The 18,338-nt window shown below is 44.2% G+C and overlaps 1 protein-coding gene across 2 annotated transcripts in view; it reads right to left on the reverse strand.

The window, feature by feature from the left end:
• The window catches only part of PITPNC1 (phosphatidylinositol transfer protein cytoplasmic 1), a 256,124-nt gene that overhangs the window by 201,329 nt on the left and 36,457 nt on the right, over positions 1–18,338 (reverse strand). The gene's annotated exons all lie outside the window — the stretch shown is intronic.

Consider the following 18,338-nt stretch of genomic DNA (forward strand, 5'->3'; position numbering starts at 1 on the left):
CCGTGTGGTGGCGGCGGCGGCGGCGCTGGCTGCAGCTCCGGCGTCTCAGAGAACGCTACAAAATGGCGGCGGGTGCCCGAGCCCCGGCGGCGCGACCCGGCACTGCTCGCGCGTCAGCTCACGCACGCGCCACTGCGCGCTGCCTCAGGCTCGCGGGCGCCATGCTGCTGTTCTTGGGGTCAGTTTGTTCCTAGCAGACCGCCAATAGATTTTACAAAGAGTTACAGATTACAAAACAAACATGCCAAAGATGGTGATCAAACTGGGGACAAATAGATGGGAGGGCAGAACGCAGAACATAACAGAGGCAATTGAGACTATATAGAATCTGCTATCTAGAAAGCAAGGTGCATGCTTTAGCTGCTTTTGAAACTCTCATATTGTGAATATGGGTACTAGTTTGCACTTTCAAGTTAAGGGTACATGGGTCAGAGTCCATCTATTGCCCTCAGCTCATCCACAACCATCCAAATGCACATCAGTTCTACCATCTTGTCAATAATATACTGTGCAAATTGGCACCCTGGAGATCTACCTTCTTGGACCTTCCCAAAGCCCCCATATGGCTAACACATGGAGAGGACAAAAAATTTCACACATTGTTATATACAGGGTACTAGGAAATATAGACAAAAGAACAGTAGGCTAAATGCCAGAAGATCCAGATTCTATATTCTTCCACCATGGACAAGTTAATTATATTCTTTGTATGTACAAATGGGAATAGAATGCACAGATCAGACTCTGAAAATTTAAGTGTTGCACCGTGTATGGTAATACTGCTTGAAAGTTTGTCATACCCCACACAACCTCCTGTCTATTTAGCGGCCAAACGAGTTAAAGTTGTGCTCTATTATTTTAGGGGAGAAAAGTGTCTTTGACGGTAAAACTTGAATATAATTTACAAGAAATCATGCCTAGAGGTGGAGTACTGCAGTATATCAGATTCTCCTTCTATACATGACCTTTAATTCTGCTGACATCTATTTCTGGCCTTTGAGTAGGAGAACTTAGAACATGACCTAGAGGCCTTCATTCATCAGGCCCCCACACTCCCACCCACAATGGATGTGGCCCTTCTCCAACAGTGAGTCACCCCCACTTCCCCTCTGCTTTCTGCTTGGGTGGCCACCACCAAGCCCTGGACCCTATTTCCTGGTCTGTCTACCCAACCAGAAAAGAAGTTCCCTGCATGCAGGGTAGAGCTCATTCATTCCTGTGTTCTCAGCACCTGTCAGCATGTAAGGCTCAGAAAAAATGACCCCCAAGTGAAAGAATGCCAGGAAATTAGGGGGAAAGATGCCAAATGGCACATATTAAAAATAAAATTTTTATACTATTCTATTTTTTTAAATAAAAATTATATGTACTTAAGGCGTTTGAGATGATTTCAGATACACATACATAGTGAAATGATTACTACAGTCAAGCTAATTAACATATTTCTTCTCGTGGTTACCTTTTTGTGTATGTGTGTGATGAGAGCAAAAATTAAATTTTAAAAGTCTCCTGTGCATTGAGTGACAGATGAGTGGATAAACAGAATGTGGTACCTACATACAATGGAATATTATCCAGCCTTGTAAAGGAAGGAAATTCTGACAGATGCTACCACATGGATGAACCTACAAAGCATTATGCTCAGTGAAATAATCCAGACACATGATGCCACTTATATGAGGTACTTTGAATAGTCAAATTCCTAGAAACAGAAAGTACAATAGAATGGTGGCTGCCAGGGGCTGGGGGAAGGGGGCACAAGGAGTTAGTGTTTAATGGATACAGAGTTTCTGTTTGGGTTGACGAAAAAGTTCTGGAGATGCTAGTGGTGATGGTTGCACAGCATTATGAATGTACTTAATGCCACTGAACTGTACACTTAAAAAAGGTTAAAATGTAAATTTTATGACACATATAACTGCAATTTTTTTTAAGTCTCCTGTGCAGTATTCCGTCTGAGGAAGGATACAGGACTGTGGCCTTTGGCGTATTTTTAGGTGGCTATTTCTTCATAAGATGCATTCTTAAATACCTAATTGATAGCAAAGGGAAGAAAACACATTCAGCATTCACACAGCTCAGTGTCCAAATGTCCAAAGTCATTAATTTGGAAAAATACCACAAGTATCATGAAACTGATTCAGAATTTCCTTCTAAACCATGAAAGCAAAAAACGAAGTGTGGTTTTAATTGGGTTTTCTGGGAGTGTAAGTGTTGTCTTAGATGACTTGTTTTTTTAATTGTTGGTAATCACTGGCTACCAGTACTAACCTCACTGCCAGAAAAATAAACAGTTAAGTAATTAAAACATTCAAAACCTGAACTAGCAGAGAAAAAAAGTTTATGTTTCTAACACTTTCCTTTTAGCATCAATTGTGATTCATATATCAAAAGACTAACTTTTTAAAAGGAGATGAAATAGCTTTCATATTTGACTATTTTGGTAACCAGCTGTATAGAAAACTATTTTATCATCCCTTTTCCCCACCCCCAGACAGAGAAAGTTGTTGAGCTTGAGATTTCTAGATTATAATGTTGAAGTTCTCATGCAAGCAAAACCTCCCAGCGATGTCAGATGTCTTGTCAAGGTAAAAACAGGAAGATTTTTTTTCTCTGATATCTGTCAAGAAAATATAGAGGTATGCTTATTACTTTCTTTAAAAAGTTCTTTTCCCTTTGAAGAAAAGTGTTGTGTTTATTCCAATGGCAGTTTAACAAATAATCTCAGGTTCTCAGCAAACCCTCAAAACAGGTGATTAGAATGCAACAAGCTGACAGACTCCAAATTAAATTGACACTCCCCAGTCTAATGCTTCAAAAGATGTGTGTATCAGCATCGTCCAAAGCAAGTCACTGGATCACTTTTAACTTCTTCCAAATACCAAGCCTTTAAGCCAAGCTCAAACATGGCGGAGGAGAAAAGGCAAGAGAAGGGACTTTGCTGTGTCAACATGGACACCCCTTAGAAGGTCAGTGCAAATCAAAGAATTACAACCAAATTGTTTTAATTGCTTGGGTGACAACGCACAGGTGACAAGGGGGAAGAGCAAAGGGATAAAAGTGTTAGTGCTTGAAGGAGATGACGCACCCACCTTTGCAGTTCAGTAAACATGGCCTAATGGTGATTTTGTCTGTGGATGGTGAGAAAGGACTTTGCACCAGAAGATCTTATCCCTCGGGAAGGACTAGATTCTAGTCTTAGATTCACAGAGTCACAAAAGAGGAGAGAATGGGCCGGTGGCTCTAAACAGATCCAGTGGAGGGGAGAAACGGAGGTAGCATAATGAAGATGGAGTTGTGAATAAAGCACGCGTGAAGCACCTACAAAGGGCAGCTTCCTGGGTCCTGGAGAAGCCTGGTACCCCCTCCCACAAGTCGAGGAAGCTGCCCCAATTCTGGAAGCATCTGGTTCCAGATGAGAAAATCACTTCACTCTGGGTGGAAGAACCTCAGACAGCCATACAGTTAGGGACACATGCAGACCAAGGTGACCAAAAGAAAACACCCAGATTAAGCCCGCAAATCATTTTCAATAAGCCTTTCCAGAAAAGCAGTGTGGTGAGAGAAGTCCTGGGGATGTGATGTATTGGTGTGGAGACGGTGGGTAACAATACTCGATTGTACATTTGAAAGCTGCTGAGAGAGTAGATCTTAAAATTTCTCATTGCAAGAAAAAAATTAAAAAACCAAAAAACAGCCATGTGTGTTAGCTGGGATCCCAGGTAAAAACTTCAGAAAATAAACACCTTCAAAGAAAGGAGACTTCTCTCTGCGGTTTTGAAGACGAAGTTTCACATCCGCTGCTCCAAAGGCCCAGAAAGGCTTATTGTGCTGGGGAACTGGGGTGTGCGAGCTTCGAAGACTTAAACAAATCATCATTTCTCTCCTTCAGAGATCCTAAAGTCTCCTAAGAGATTCCAGGTGGCAATAAATTAATAGGCTCACTCTTTACTATGCTTCTATTTCTCCTAGCTTAAAAAAAAATCTTAATCAGAAACAAAATTATTTCTTTACCAAAGGCTCCATTTCTGTGTGATATCCTAGTTAAACTTGCACATTTTTTTCTCCATTCTGTTTTTTTGGACTCAGAACAATTTCCTCCTCCTCTAAGCAGAAAAGCCTACAGAAAAAGTGTTGGTTGTGCCCTAGTTTCAGGAGGTGATGAAGAGGCAAGTCGCTAAAGCCATATGGAGAAAACTACTACTTGTGGCCCCAGGGAGAAAAAAAAAAGCATCAGCCAAACAAAGATACCTAGAGTCAGACTGGAACTTCTGGAGCAATCTAAGCCTTACCTCCAAATGCCTAAACAATAGCCTCTATTTATACACACTTCAAAAGACCTCATTGCATCAGAAGGCACCTTGCGAATAAGATTGCAGCTAATTCTCCCAGCAGCAGAAATGCACTCCTGTGAATAACAAAGCTTCACTCTGTTATTCATAATAAGGATTAAACCCAGTGGAATAAAATACACAGTTGCCAGGTCATCTTAGTGTAGGGCTGAGCATGGAAAACGGAGTTCTCATTTCTCCTCCACTAAAGCCTGGTGGTTGGTAGAGGAGCCAGTTCTTTAAATGTCCAGTGACGATTTCTTTTGCTGTTAAAGGAGAAATCAGCTAACAAGGAAAGGGCTCTGAGATAGTTGAAGGGCACTGAATCAATATTACTACTGTCCTCAGCCCCCTGTCACAACTGAGTGCAGACCTTCAAAGGAACACATTGTTACCTAAAACTAAAAGATTCCCCCAGGGCTTCCCTGGTGGCGCAGTGGTTGAGAATCTGCCTGCCGATGCAGGGGACACGGGTTCGAGCCCTGGTCTGGGAGGATCCCACATGGCGCGGAGCAACTGGGCCCGTGAGCCACAACTACTGAGCCTGCGCATCTGGAGCCTGTGCTCCGCAACAAGAGAGGCCGCGATAGTGAGAGGCCCGAGCACCGCGATGAAGTGTGGCCCCCCGCTTTGCCACAACTAGAGAAAGCCCTCGCACAGAAACGAAGACGCAACACAGCAAAAATAAATTAATTAATTAATAAACTCCTACCCACAACATCTTCAAAAAAAAAAAAAAAAAAAGATTCCCCCAGCTCATCCCCCCACCTAAAAGGCTGCCTCTAAAGCATCAAGGGCCTGGCCCCCCTATCTGTTCCACACCTAGGTTTTTCTTCCCATTCCCTCTCCCCGCCCTGACCCCCGTTCCAGCAAAAACAATCTGTTGACCCCTTGCACACACATGGCTTACAGCTTCCGACTTACAACCTTTCTTTGCCAAAATCCATATTCATCCCTCAAGATTTGCTTTAAAAGGGCCTCCCCATGACCCCAACCCACTGACAGCTCTTTTTTGCACATGGTTCATATTGAGTTTGCAATCAATTAAAAGTTTAATGTTCTTATTGAAATAATTCTATTTGGAATAATATGTTGTCTGGAATTTGCTCCAAAAAAAATCCGAGGATAGGAGTGGAGGGTGGGGCATTCGGGGTGGGCCCCATATGGGTTCATCAGAAGGGTCTCTCTACTTTTTTAAAAAAGTCTTTATTGGGCTCCCCTGGTGGCGCAGTGGTTAAGAATCCGCCTGCCAATGCAGGGGACACGGGTTTGAGCCCTAGTCCGGGAAGATCCCACATGCTGCGGAGCAACTAAGCTTGCGCACCACAACTACTGAGCCTGCGCTCTAGAGCCCGCGAGGCACAACTACTGAGCCCGCGTGCCACAACTACTGAGCCCGCGTGCCTAGAGCCCGTGCTCCGCAACAAGAGAAGTCACCACAGTGAGAAGCCCGCACACCGCAACGAAGAGTAGCTCCCACTCGCTGCAACTAGAGAAAGTCCACGTGCAGCAACAAAGACCCAACGCCTCCAAAAAACAAACAAACAAATAAATAAATCTCTTTAAAAAATAAGTCTTTATTGAATTTGTTACAGTATTGCTTGTGTTTTATGTTTTGGTTTTTTGGCATGTGGGATCTTAGCTCCCTGACCAGGTACTGAACCCGCACCCCCTGCATTGGAAGGCAAAGTCTTAAGCACTGGCCCACCAGGGAAGTCCTGGGTCTCTCTACTTTTGCTTATGTTTGAAAGTTTCCATAGTAAAAATCTGAAAATTTTAGTGTCACAAAGCTAGCTAAGGACAACCAACATTCAAACTCAGGATTGCCTGACATTAAGAGCAGAGCCCGCTAGGCTGTTCTATTGTTTTCCATGAATTATTTCATAGTTGCTGTTACTGCTTTTTTTCACTGTATCCAGGCTGTATTCATTATTCATTTGACATGAAAAGCCTGGTTGCTCTCCGCAAGGAGAGCAGGCAGTGTAACTGGGGACACAGGTAAGCAGATAAATCACAGTGGAATCGTGAGTGTAACAGCCAGGATAGGAATCGAGTGGAAACAAATAAATTTCTATGGGAAAACAGCAATTAAGCCTACTTGGGGAACTCAAAAAGGCAGCCCAGCTGGGAGCTGTTATCCCAGGTGGAACTCAAGAGCTAAGCAGGGACGTCCAAGGTGAAGGAGTTTGGGGACAGGAGCGCAACTCGGGCAGAAGTTGTGGTGTGGGCAAAGACGCAGTCCTGAAGAGGCGTGATGAGGAAGGAACAGGGCCAGGCGGGGCAGATGCCCTGGTGAGGTAAGTGGAGGCCCAGACTGTGAAGAGGCTTGCAGCCAGGCCAACAGGGCTGGATTTTACCTCTTTGACAATCAGGAGCAAATGCGGAAGTGACATGACCACTGTTGGTCTGTTAGGAAGGTCACTGTCAGTTGTGCACCTAACAGCCTGGAATGGGCTTTTGCAGCAGGTCATAGCCAGGATTAGGTACAGAGAGAGTGAGGTACAAAATTTACGAGGACACCAAAGAACTCAGCGATTCGGATGAATATTATTTTAATGCAATATTTTTTTAGAAATCAAAATTAAAGCCAAGAAAGTCCACGATGGAAAAAAAAAACCAAATTGTGTAAGTAAAGACAGAATGTTACCCTTTGTTTTACCACCCTGCTTTATTATGAAACTGCAAGCACCACCCCACCTGTCCACCCCCCAGCCCTCACCATGCTGGGTGGGTTTACAAGGATGGACAATGATATAGGAACAGATTGGACAACATGAGCCTTTACATATAGTTGTATTTTTTTGTTGTAGAGCTTTTATTAACTTTTCCCACTTGGTTGTCAACATGGGAGGATATTTTGATAAGTGGACATAGGGGTGCACAGTTTTCTTTGCCTCAAGGCTCCCATAGAGCTTGGCAGGGCCCTGCCATAGCCCGGGCAGTAAATGAGGACCGACAGCCCTAAAACAAGAGTGTGAAGGAAGAGGCCAAATTCGAGCAACATTTCTGGGGAAGAAATGAGAGAATATATAAATGCAGTAGGAGTATCAGCCTAAAGGCTCAGCTCGAGCACAATTTATTCTCCCCAACTACGTCATAGACCTTCAGGGTCAAAAATCCCGTTCCCCTAATCTTTTGTATCATTTTGCGCCTAGCTCGATAAATTCCTATTAACTAATTAAGTGGAAAAGAAGAGCTTAAGTCCAAAGCACACACAACTGAAGCCAGGAGTATGTCATTCCTATTTCACAAACTGTCTCTCGCTGAAGAGCAGGGCGCAGTGATGAATGTTCAAAACGTACGACCTGTCCATGATAACTAAGACCCTCCTCCCCAAAATCTAATAAGTTGTTTGAGTGACACTCTCCTGTCATTCTCCCATCTCATTTTGCATCCTTTGAACTAAGGAGGAGAATAATTGAAGTGAGGGCTCTGCTTTGTCATCTCTGAAGCTATGATCAGTTTAGAAGAAAGGCTGAAAAAATGGTTGGTTCCACCAGCCTTGGACAATGGGAGAGAATGGGTGGGGGGCTTTGCAGTTTTCTGTATCAAATAGTAACCGGATTCCCACTCCACCCTCCTGCCCATGTGATTTCCACTCGGCCCATGTTAGCTTCAGTCCTGTGTCATGGAATATGGCCCCATCTCTGCGGAGCATATCAGAGGCCAGTTCAGGATTGTGGACAGTTTAAGTGACAATAAGGGTGAGGCATCATCCTGATGAACCACCAGGTGTGGAAATGCACTCAAGAGAGACTCACAGTGATGGAGGAGGCCTTAATAAATAAAAGCTGCTACCAAACCTAACTTTTGGATGGCTTCGGAAGGCTGAGTTGCTCTGAGAGGGAGGTACAGAGATACCAACTTGCCACCCGTGGCCCGGCCCAGGCAAGGAGTTATGACTAAACAGGAAATCGGTTACTGAGCAGTTGAACGGATGTATGAGTGTTCAAAGCGCAGGCACCAGGCTATACTCTGAGACATTCTATAAAGTGAAAGCAGAGCTGTGTTAACCCTGACAGATGTGTAAGAGACTCGTGTAAGAGGCAGGACCTGCTTGGGTCTCCTGAAGAACTGAATTCTCTGTGAGTAACTATGAATTATTCAATGCTATGGTTTATTGGGCATCTACTATGTGCCCAGTATATCACAGGAATATTTTTTAAACCACCCCAGAGCCCTGCAATTGGAAGCGCTATCTTTATGTTACAAAAGGAAGCTCAGAAAGGTTGAGTCGTGAGCCTGAGTTCATAGAGCTGGTCCTAAAGGAGCTAGAATTCAAACCCAGAGCAAAGCCAGGCTTAGAGTAAGGAGAAACTTTTCCTTTTGAGAGCCCAGTGACGTTCTGGTTAGAGAGAGGTGAATGAGTTTGAGTTTGCCAGTGCAGTGTCAGATCCTGCACTCAACATTTTGATATTTTATTCAGCATGGGAATATTTTGCATTAATGATGATTTTTAAAATACAGTGGATTAAAAATATTATTCATTGTGATTATTGAGTTTGGGGGATCCCCCTTCAATTTGGGTCCCCGGGGGGGTGTCTCACTAGCCTCACCCTAGTTTTGGCTGTGTTCCAGCCCGCAGGCGACCTGTGATAACCTGAATGCAGCCTACAGACAGCTCTCATTTTAGGCAGAATTTTCACTCTCCTCCTGCCTGCCTGATAAGTTTTACATCCAAAGTTATTACCTAATGGGAAAGAGGTTTGGGGTTTTGTGGGGTTTTGGGGTTTTTTTTGTCTGAGTTGGGTCTTCGTTTCTGCACGCGGGCTTTCTGTAATTGCGGTGAGCGGGGGCTACTCTTCATTGCGGTGCGAGGGCTTCTCTTGTTGTGAACACGGGCTCTAGGCGCACGGGCTTCAGTAGTTGTGGCTCATGGGCTTAGTTGCTCCACGGCATGTTGACCAGGGATGGAACCCGTGTCCCCTGCATTGGCAGGCGGATTCTCAACCACTGCGCCACCAGGGAAGACACCCCCCCTTTTTTTTTTGACTTGCTTGTTTGCTTCTTTTGTTTTCCTGTTCATTTTATTTTTTTCCTTTATCTTCTTTCTCTATTCATCACTGGCTGGGATACTTATAAACAAGAAATGTGTCAAAAGGTGATACATTAGATAACGGGATGCAAAAAATTCTACACAACCCGTGAACATATTCAAACGCACTCAAAAAGGAAGCGTCTTAGAATAATTTCACGCCCCCTTCCCAGGGCTGCAGAATATATTTATTTCTATAAGAAATTAGCTTCCAGGGCTTCCCTGGTGGTGCAGTGGTTAAGAATCCGCCTGCCAATGCAGGGGAGATGGGTTTGAGCCCCGGTCCGGGAAGATCCCACATGCCGCGGAGCAACTAAGCCCACACGCCACAACTACTAAGCCTACGCTCTAGAGCCCGCGAGCAACAACTACTGAGCCTGTGTGCCACAACTACTGAAGCCTGCGCGCCTAGAGCCTATGCTCTGCAACAAGAGAAGCGCAACAAGAGAAGCGCACTGCAACAAAAGAGTAGCCCTCGCTCACTGCAACTAAAGAAAGCCCGCACACAGCAACAAAGACCCAACGCAGCCAAAAATAAATAAATTAAAATAAATTTTTAAAAAAAGTTAGCTTCCATAAGGATCAGCCCTTCACACATCTGCTTCACAGAATTGTCTCTGAGAAAAACAAATACCGTATGCTAACACATATATATGGAATCTAAAAAAAAAAAAAGGTTCTGATGAACCTAGGGGCAGGACAGGAATAAAGGCACAGACGTAGAGAATGGACTTGAGGACAGGGGGAGGGGGAAGGGTAAGCTGGGCCGAAGTGAAAGAGTAGCATTGACATATATGCACTATTAAATGTAAGACAGCTAGTGGGAAGCAGCCGCATAGCACAGGGAGATCAGCTCAGTGCTTTGTGACCACCTAGAGGGGTGGGAAAAGGAGGGTGGGAGGGAGGCGCAAGAGGGAGGAGATATGGGGATATATGTATATGTATAGCTGATTCACTTTGTTATACAGCAGAAACTAACACAACATTGTAAAGCAATTATACTCCAATAAAGATGTTAAAAAAAAAAAAAAAAAGAATGGTCTCTGAGCCCTATTACCAGATACAAAATTAAGTACTATGAGCTGAGGCTGCAGGTTGTACTGGTAGCTTGAGGGTGAAAAGTCATCCTTTTTCCTTTTTTTCCCCTTGAATTTTATTTTATTTATTTATTTTTCATAAGGCAGGTTCTTATTATTATCTATTGTATACATATTAGTGTATATATGTCAATCCCAATCTCCCAACTCATCCCACCCCCCTCCTTCCGCCCCTCTTTCTAAACTTTTGTTTCTACAGTGTGGTACTGTTGTGACAAAACACCAGTATGAGGAGGATAACAGCCATGCCAACAGCAAACACAGCTGTTCTGAATCCTAGTCTGCATTTTTTTTAAATTAACTACATACAGTTCTTGGTTCTTTTAAAAATCAACATTAGGAAGCTCATCAACTACACAGGAGAGAAACTGACATAGAAATGGACACTGTCCAGGCACATGTGCCCAAGCAGTTTTGCATTTCAGCCCTGATTTCAATTAAAGAAGCATTCATTCAGTACCTACTGTGTGTCTAGACGCGACCAGGAATTTGTATCACTAAGACAAAGGGCCAGATTTCCTGGGAGGGACCGATGCTCAGTAGGGCATCACCACCCAGACCCGTGTTTTATGGAGGAGAGTGCAGTCCATTAGTTTAATTAAAAAAAAAAAAAAGCTTGATCTCAGCCCATGTACACTTTCTACAGGACAGGCCAAGAGAACTTTATAGGAACAGAGGGGGTGGGCCCCTGGCAGGATTACGATAAAATAAAATTTTAGTGGCCTGGAGTTTCCTCTCACTGCTCAGCAGTTTCAACCTCTAAACAAAGCAAAACAAAAAAATTAGTAGCAATAAACCATCAGCAGGACTGCTTTTTGTCGCTGCAGCAGAGGATTATATGTCTGGATTGCTTCTCCAGTTCTCCTAATTTGACCCAGCTAAATGAATATTTAAAAGGAAGGAAGAAAAAATTACCTCTGAGCTCAGAAAATCAGTGTTAAAAGTCCAGATTCTAAAATCCACACATTCTATGCATTCGAAAGTCACTTAGGCTCTCACTCAGGAACTCCGTCCTTCTCATCCAAATTCTACCAAAGATCTTAATTAATCTGGTTTCTCAACCTGCAGGAGCTTAGAAGGCACATGGCAGAAGGGGCATCCATGCCACTGTCGATGGCTCTTATAATTATCACAATTGGGGCTATTTAATGATGGTCAGGGCAGATATGGCCTTATTCATTCACAGACAGGCCTGTTCATTCACTCACTCACTCATTCATGCATTCATTCACTCATTCAACCAACATTCCTCAGAGGCCTCCTCTGGGCTACTAGTGCTCCTTCAAGTTCCTGGTTAAGACCACCCTCCCTGATGTTAAGGGAGGTCTACAGAGCTGTCAAAGTTCCTGATAAGACTCCCACCCTCCACCCCAGTGCAATCTCCTAAGAGACCAAAGACCCTTAGGAACTGCATTAGTTTCCTGTGGCTGCAATAACAGAGTAATAATACCACCTGAGTCACTTAAAGCAATAGAAATGTTATTCTCTCACAGCTCTGGAAGCTAGAAGTCCAAAATCAAGGTGTCAGCAGGGCCACACCCCCCCTGAAGGCCCTAGGGAAGAATCCTTCCTGCCTCTTCCAGCTTCCGGTGGCCCCAGACGTTCCTTGACTTGCAGCTGCATGTCCCCAAGCTCTGCCTCCGCCTTTACAAGGCCATCTTCTCTGTGTCTGTGTCCTCTCTTCATATAAGGATCCCAGTCACCCTATATCCAGGATGATTTCATCTCGAGGTTCTTAACTGACTACATCTGCAAAAACCCTATTTCCAATCAAGGTCACATTCTGAGGTTCTGGATGGACATGAATTTTGAGGGGACACTATCAGACCTACCACAGAAGGCTATCATCAAACTAACTGAGTACCCCACCTCCCCCGAAAGGCCATCAGAACAAATCCCTGAACCTCAACATCCCTGAAGTCCAAGAATCCCTGGTGCCCTTCTATCCCTGCTCTTCCTCTTGCCTCGACTTTCCATACAGCAAAGAGACAGAAATCAAATCATGTCACTCGGCCTTTCTCACCTTCTGAGGTGGCCCACACTCTGTCTGTGGAGTGTGTTTCTCTCTAAATAAATCCACTTCTTACCTATCACTTTGTCTCTCACTGAATTCTTTTTGCGATGAGACGTCAAGAACCTGAGCTTCATTAAGTCCTGAAACCAGGTGTGTGATCTGTTGGAAGACTGTGGGTTTTGGCCAGGCTCAAGTCCCGGCCACGTGGGTTCAAGTCCCAATCTGAGGTGCACGGTTTCAAGACTACATGTCAAGATTCATAGTCTTGCAGGTCTATCAGTGGATGTCCAGAGTGAGAACCTTCCCACCTCCAAAACAAGCGTTATCAAAAACAACCACTGTGGGCTCCCCTGGTGGCGCAGTGGTTAAGAATCCACCTGCCAATGCAGGGGACACAGGTTTGAGCCCTGGTCCGGGAAGATCCCACATGCCGTGGAACAACTAAGCCCGTGAGCCACAGCTACTGAGCCCGCGTGCTGCAACTACTGAAGCCTGCGTGCTGCAACTACTGAAGCCTGCGCGCCTACAGCCAATACTCCACAGCAAGAGAAGCCACTGCAATGAGAAGCCCGCGCACCGCAAGGAAGAGTAGCCCCCTCTCGCTGCAACTAGAGAAAATCTGCGCTCAGCAACGAAGACCCAACACAGCCAAAAACAAACAAACAAATAAATAAATAAATAAATTTATATATTAAAAAAATCATGTCACTCCCCTGCTTATAACTCTCAGTGGCTCCTGCTGTAAGGAGGCCACACCCCAAACTCCTGGCCAGGCCCCTGAAGCCCTTCACAGTCTGCCCTCTTCATCCCTCCATCCCCTCTCCTCCCCCTGCCCTCGCTTCACCCTGTCTGTGCTCCTCCTGTTCACCCAGCTCTACCTTACTCTCCTCCTCGTTCAAACACACCAAGGTCACTCCAGCACTTGCTGACCCCTCTGTCTCCCTCTACCTGGACGGCTGTCCTCCAGATTGTCACCTGGATCCTACCATCGTTCAAATGTCAAATCCTCAGAAAAGCCTTCTCCATCCATCTTATTCAAAATAGCACCCATAGGGACTTCCCTGGTGGCACAGTGTTAAGAATACAGGGGACACGGGTTCGAGCCCTGGTCCGGGAAGATCCCACATGCCATGGAGCAACTAAGCCCGTGCACCACAACTACTGAGCCTGTGCTCTAGAGCCCATGAGCCACAACGACTGAGCCCACACACCACAACTACTGAAGCCTGCACGCATAGAGCCTGTGCTCCGCAACAAGAGAAGCCACCGCAATAAGAAGCCCACGCATCGCAACGACGAGTAGCCCCTGCTTGCCACAACTAGAGAAAGCCCGTGCGCAGCAACGAAGACCAAATGCGGCAAAATAAATTAATTAATAAACTAATTAATTAATTAATTTAAAAAATAAAATAGCACCCATATTAAATGAAGTGTAGGTTTATTCTAATATATCATTACTGGTTTGCAGGATTCCAGACAGCATTGGAAAAGACATAGAAAAGGCTTGTCAATCTATTTATCTGCTCCATGATGTCTTTGTTAGAAAAGTAAAAAGCTGAAGAAGCCCAAGTTTGAATTGGGAAAACTCATGGAGCTACATGGTAAAGGTAGTAGTTCTAGAAAAGCTACTGGGGATGAGACAGGTGCTAAAGTTGAACAAGCTGATGGATATGAGGTACCAGTCCAAGAATCTGTTTAAAATTCAGACTTTTAATGGTGACAAATAAAAGATCTTATTTGTGAAAATAAAATAAAATAAAATAGCACCCATACCCACACCCACAGGCACCTTAGGTCATTTGATTATATTACCCTAATTGATTTTTCTTTATTACACTCAATACCATCTGAAATTATATTATTTATTTCTGTGTTCGCTTACTTATGGTCTGTCTCCACCAGTAGAAGGTCAGCTCCACGAGGACAGGGACATGCCTGGAGGGCTTCCCAGTTTAGTGAGGGCACACAGACACGTAAAAAGCAGTGACACTCATGGGGCCAGACACTGTGGGGGGATTTCATCTTCACAAAAATCCTACAAGGTAGGTGCTATTATTGTTCCCATTTTACAGATGAGGTAACTGAGGTTGAGTCACTTGCCAAGGGGAGCCAGGGCTGAAACCAGGTGGTCTGAGTCTAGATCTTGTGCTTTTGGCTTCTAGCCTACCTCCCCAAAAAAGATGACAGCATTTTGCCAAGGGGAATGTAAAGGTTATGTTATAGGCCTGTGAGAGCCAGAAGAGGAAACTGAACAGGGTTGAGAGCATCCCTTTGCTGGTAAGCTAATGAGTTCCTGGGCAGAGGAGGCAATCAACATGTGCAAATGGACAGGCAGTATAACAGAGAGCGGCAGAGAGCCGATGGCATTCAGAGGGATGCAAAGAAGTTTCTGGTCATCCTATATGAGCAGGAGGAGGGGACACAGGACCCTGGCTCCATAGCTGAAGTGTCAGCATTAAGCCCATTGCTGCAAGACTCATTCCCAAGCTGCAGCCCTGGCTCTAAGCACTAAACGCTTGACCTCCTTAACATATGTAATCAAGGTGCTCTCTCAAACCAGAGTTTCTGCTTCTGAGCTCCAGCCTTGCTCTGCTCCATGCCCTTGGAGAGCCAGGTTCTGTTCTGAGCCCGAGTAGCAGTGCCACCTGTGGTCTCTGCTCACAACACCCCCATTCAGCCTGTACTGGACTTCTGCTGGCTGCCGGACTTTTCTTTGGATGCATCTTTTCCCCCGGCTGGGTGGTCCTCTGATGCAACTGCCTGCAAGCTTGGCTGATCATAGCAGCCACTGCACTCTCCCTATGCGGCGTCACCCACGTGTCCAGACCTGCCCCTGCAGCTGCAGCTAAGCCCTTTGCCTTCCCTACGGCACACTTGTAGCTCTGTCTCCTCTCTAGATCTGGCTTCCGTTGGTCTGGCTAAAGCAAGGAGAAGACCGGAAAACTATAAAAAGCAGAAGAGGGAGAACCATTTAGTGCAGAAGCAATTGGCTTTTTTGCCAAATATCTGCAAGGCTTGTTCCCATGATTCATGCAGGTCTCGGCTCAAATGTCACTTCATCAAAGGCCTTCCCCATCACTTTCCCCATCCCTACTCCCTGCTCCTTTATCCTGCTTTTTTAAAATCTCTACCTGACATTACATTATATTTTTACGTTTACACGTTATTGTCTGGGTCCTCCCATGCAGAAAGCAGGAAGTTTCTGGTGGCCCCAGGCGTTCCTTGACATGTGGCTGCACATCCCTAGTGCCCAGAGCAGTGTCTGGCACATAATAATCACTCAATAAATAGTGGTAAGCTAAATGAGAACAATAGTCCCACAGAGCTGAAATCCATAGGTAGGATATACTATAATAGCTGATATTTACAAAGATCTCTCAAGAGATCAAGGCAGAGGAGTATTTATTTTTTTCTTAGAGTTAAATTTTTTTCTTTGATGTTCAGAAAGCCTGTAACAAAGTTTCTAGAACATAGCAAGCCCAGCAAAATGTTAGCTATTATGATAGAAAACATCCTAGAAAAATTTACATGATTTTGTTAAACCTTCCTTATCAGGCACACCCAGCTTGTTTCCTGAGAGTTTCAGATAGCTGGAACTTTCCTGGAGGGTTAATCCGCTGGGGAAACACAGGGGTGTGGTTGGTGCCATCTGAAACTGAAAATATCAGACTGAGCCAAACAGAGGACATTTTAAATACAGGTGTTGCTGATGAAATAGACATACAACAGGTTGTCCAAAAAAGTCACCACTTCAAAGATAAACGAAGAAAAGGTTTTCAGACTGATTCACGTGGAGCCCTTGGAGATCTAAAATGTGTGGAAATGTGTGAGTTATGCATTCCTCCGGCTTTATGCTTTTAAGTAAGGGACAAATCTACATTAGCATTCAAGGGCCACAGAAACCAGTCTGTTTTACAAATTACCATGTAATTAAACAGAAGCACGTCTTTCCCCTATTCTTAGTATTCCGCTCACCCATCTAAGTCCTCTCTAGCCAAAACCACAACTTAAAAACTGCAAACTCATGGCACTGTCAAGGAATATTTTCTAACTGTCCCCTAAAACTGCCAAACAAGCTGTGTTCCCGTCATGAATAAAGGTATAAAGAGGCTGACAGGAGGTTAAAAGATGGGAGAAAATGTAAGAAGGGTAAATCTCCAGGGTGAGACATTACAGGAAAGTTTTTTTAGAAGAAGCATTGTTTATGTTAATGATCCTTAAAGGGACAGTTCATCAAAAGTAGAAACACCTAATAAAGGTCTTTCAACGTTCCAAGTTTTTTATAGCACAGAGCAGCAGCAGAGAGTTAATCTCACATCAAGTGCCAAAATTTCTTTTGAAATTTTACTGACCCATGAAATAAAAGACTGGCACCATTGCACAATAGTCAGTATTTTTCAATTTACCCATCAGGGGTTCATGAGGTCATTTTAGTTGGTCAATAGCTTCATTCTCTTCTTCCTTTCTTTTTCTTCAGTAAAATATAATAGAAAAATAGAAAACATCAGAAGATAAGGACAGGTAGCACAAAGGTTAACTAATACTTCATGAAACGCTTGTTTTAATTGTATAAATACATAAATGCATGTTTGTACTGTGTCGGGATGTAAATTGTACAATACTTCTTACTGTGGGTCACAGACAAAAAAAAACTTTGAAAGCCTTTGTACTGTTTTTCTTAGAGTAATACATATTCATAATTGAGCAATTGTAAAACAGACAAATTATAAGAAAGTTTAAAATCATCTATAATTCTGTCACAAATGACTATATTAATATTTTTATCTCCTAAGCATAGTATGTTTTTATATTACACAGACACTAGCTGGACACAGAAACACTAAATATTCCTAAGTCCTCTCATGTAGCACCATGATTTAAATAGAAGACTGATCCTCAATGGCTGTGTGCCACAAGTGTGGGGGGAACCTTCTTATTTTTTTTGTTTTTCTTTTGGCCGCGTGGCTTGCGGGATCACAGTTCCCTGACCAGGGATTGAACCCAGGCCACAGAAGTGAAAGCGCTGAGTCCTAACCACTGGAAGGCCCAGGAATTCCTGGGGCGGGTGGGGGACAACTCTCTCTCTCTCTCTTTTTTTTTAAATTTATTTATTTATTTTTGGCTGCGTTGGGTCTTCATTGCTGCACGCAGGCTTTCTCTAGTTGCAGCGAGCGGGGGCTACTCTTCGTTGCTGTGCGCGTGCTTTTCATTACGGTGGCTTCTCTTGCGGAGTACCGGCTCTAGGCGTGCAGGCTTCAGTAGTTGTGGCACACAGGCTCTAGACAACAGGCTCAGTAGTTGTGGCGCATGGGCCTAGCTGCTCCGCGGCATGTGGGATCTTCCCGGACCAGGGCTTGAACGAGTGTCCCCTGCATTGGCAGGCGGATTCTTAACCGCTGTGCCACCAAGGAAGTCCCTAAGGGGGAACACTCTTAAACAAGATGAAATAGTGCCATTTCAGATGCTGAGGCATCCATCAATCTCTGTGATTACATCAGTTGATAGGTGGAATTGATTTCTATCTACCTGCTCACAGAAGGAATGCAATCTTCCACCTTAAAAGTAAGCATCTGATTCCACCATGAACATTTTCAACAAAGATTCAATCAAATCAGATTATATATTTGCTTGGAATTTTGCTTCCAAGTGTTAAATACGGTTTATTTTTAGCCTTGGGAGTGATGGAATTTGTGTTAACAGGTCCTGGTGAGAATAATCAGTTCACAGCCAAGCTCCGGGTGCAGCCAATGTTCACGTGCAATGAAGGAAGACTTTGAAAATCCGGCAAATCCGGATCATACGCTCTTGTGAGAGGAGTCGGAGGAGGTTGTTTTTTTTTTTTTAATTTTTATTAGTTTCTG

The sequence above is a fragment of the Hyperoodon ampullatus genome (assembly GCF_949752795.1).
Source record: "Hyperoodon ampullatus genome assembly, chromosome: 19".
Taxonomy (NCBI): Eukaryota; Metazoa; Chordata; class Mammalia; order Artiodactyla; family Ziphiidae; genus Hyperoodon; species Hyperoodon ampullatus.